General features: G+C 47.6%; 1 pseudogene; it reads left to right on the top strand.

Moving 5' to 3' along the window:
• Nucleotides 1-1,407: 1,407 nt before the first annotated feature.
• LOC122496094 lies at nt 1,408-2,363 on the top strand (annotated as a pseudogene).
• Nucleotides 2,364-2,844: the final 481 nt, after the last annotated feature.

Genomic DNA, 2,844 nt, shown 5'->3' with positions numbered 1-2,844 from the left:
CCTGCTGATCAGATCCATGTGGGGATACAAACCCTGTGCTATCTGGTCTGATTTTTCAAGGGAAACAGGAATTTAGAGTTTTGTGTGAATCTGATGGGCAACCCATTCAAATTAGACAATAACCCATGGTGTGGGCAATACTGATGGGGACATGCCTATCAGTCAGCTTCATTTGTCAGGCCACCGTATGCAAACTCCAGGGTATTCCTAAATGCTCTCACCTCTTACTGTGTCCTCAGTGGAAGATTTAACTGAGAGAGCAGTTAAAGCAGCCTGTCTCTACTCCTGCAAAATTAGTAATAATACTATTAATTATAAACATTATTAAGTAGCAGTAACAATAATAAATAATCAATATTAGTAAGACTTCAGAACTTCCAGATTTTTTTGCTAGCCTTCCAAAGAGAAACTTTAGTCCCTGAATATAACACAATTCCATGTCTCTGTACTTTTGCTCGCGTTGTTTCATCCTCCTTTATTAACCCCACTTTGCCCGATGATACCCTACTTTTCCTTCTAAACTCTGTTCAAGGGTTACCTCCTTCTGGAGGCCTTCCCTGATTTCCTCTCCCTTTCCTTCCTCCCCCACTCGTTCACCTTAGGTTAGGTCCCCCCATAGCACCAAGGGATAGGATAATATTCCAGACCTTTATTTATTTATTTTTTAAAAAAAATTTTTTTTCAACGTTTATTTATTTTTGGGACAGAGAGAGACAGAGCATGAATGGGGGAGGGGCAGAGAGAGAGGGAGACACAGAATCGGAAACAGGCTCCAGGCTCTGAGCCATCAGCCCAGAGCCCGACGCGGGGCTCGAACTCACGGACGGTGAGATGGTGACCTGGCTGAAGTCGGACGCTTAACCGACCACGCCACCCAGGCGCCCCTATTCCAGACCTTTAAAAGACAATGTCTTAGCCCCAATTCTATAGCAAACAGGTGAATACAGTGCATGCTAACACTTTATTGGGAGTACAATCCCAGGGCACTGAGAGTACAAGAGAAACAACATAAGGCAGGAAAGGCCAGAAAGCAAATATAAGGAACTGTGTTCCTTCAACAGGCCCACAGCTTCTCGAGGAAACACAGTGAGTTGCTTAGTCCTGTGTGATGCCTCTCAAGAAGCAATATGAAACGACTGTACCTCAAAACAGTTACTGTGGGGCAAAGCGGTGAAGAATCTGTTGGCTCCTTCCTGTCTTCAGCCTCCCATTGGTTAAAAGCGGAACCAGGAAATAGTGACTCTCCCAAGCCGGGAGTGTTGGAGCTTGCGGGAGCTGGGGCTGGGGCTGGGGCTGGGGCGGGGCGGGGCTGGGGTGGGGCGGGGCTGGGGCGGGGCCCGCCCAAGGGCACGGGTTCTGCAGTGAGTGCCTTGCGTACTGTCCACTTCCTAGCAGGTTGCAGGCACCATGGGCCAGCACAACATCACCTCCTCCAAGACCATGCTGGTGTTTCTTAACCTCATCTTCCGGGGGGGGGGGGGGGGGGCAGCTGGCATTTTATGCTACACGGGAGGCTATGTCTTTATCACTTCCAAGGACTATAACCGGACTGTTTCTTTGAAGATGTGAACTCTCTCATCCCCTCCGTAGTGATCATAGCTGTAGGACCCCTGCTCGTCATTATTGGGTTCATTGGCTCACGGGTCACGATCTGAGAAAGCCATGCGGACTCGCCACGTTTGTCATCAACCTACTCTTGGTTTTGTCACAGAAGTTGTTGTAGTGGTTTGGGGATACGTTTACAGAGCAAAGGTGAAAAATGAGGTTGACTGCAGCATTCAGAAAGTGTATATAAGGCCTACAGTGGAACCAACCCCAGTGACACTAGCCCGGCTGCTGATCACATACAGAGATAGCTGCACTGTTGTGGAATTCACAACTATTCAGACTGGGACAATCCAGACCGGTTCAAGGAAACCAAAAACCAGAGTGTCCCTCTTAGCTGTGCAGAGAGACCACCAGCAGCTCCAACGGTCTGGCCCACCACTCCGACCTCTACGCCGAGAGATGTGAGGCTCTAGTTGTGAAGGAGCTACGAGAAATCATGATGCATATCATCTGGGTTGTGCGGGCATTTGCAGCTATTCAGCTGCTGGGCGTGCTGTGTGCATGCATCAGATTGTGCAGGACGAGTAGAGATCCTGCTTCTGAGCCCCCATCACTGGTGAAACCTCTGCCTGGTGCAAAGTGCAAGCCTGAGCTTTTAAGTCTTGTTGTTCTGATTTGGAAGGTGAATTGAGCAGGTCTACTGCTGTTGGCCTCCTGAGTTCATTTAGTTAAAGCTCACGCACACAGGTGTTGGACAGATCAGCATGGCTCTACATGTGCCCACCTACCCCACCCACCACCACCTATGACTTTCTTTCCCCCTATTATAGCTGACTCTCCATGTCCCTAAGGTTTTGTTTTGTTTTGTTTTTTTAACCTGAATTTTTTTTTTATTATATGAAATTTATTGTCAAATTAGTTTCCATACAACACCCAGTGCTCATCCCAAAAGATGCCCTCTTCAATGCCCATCACCTCCCCTCCCCTCCCTTCCCTCCCACCCCCCATCAACCCTCAGTTTTTTCTCAGTTTTTAAGAGTCTCTTATGGTTTGGCTCCCTCCCTCTCTAACCTTTTCTTTTTCCTTCCCCTCCCCCATGGTCTTCTGTTAAGTTTCTCAGGATCCACATAAGAGTGAAAACATATGGTATCTGTCTTTCTCTGTATGGCTTATTTCGCTTAGCATCACACTCTCCAGTTCCATCCACGTTGCTACAAAGGACCATATTTCATTCTTTCTCATTGCCACGTAGTACTCCATTGTGTATATACACCACAATTTCTTTATCCATTCATC

The sequence above is a fragment of the Prionailurus bengalensis genome, chromosome F2 (assembly GCF_016509475.1).
Source record: "Prionailurus bengalensis isolate Pbe53 chromosome F2, Fcat_Pben_1.1_paternal_pri, whole genome shotgun sequence".
NCBI classification, from domain to species: Eukaryota; Metazoa; Chordata; class Mammalia; order Carnivora; family Felidae; genus Prionailurus; species Prionailurus bengalensis.
Note: the sequence above shows the minus strand (reverse complement) of the source record. Positions and strands in the feature narration are given on the sequence as shown.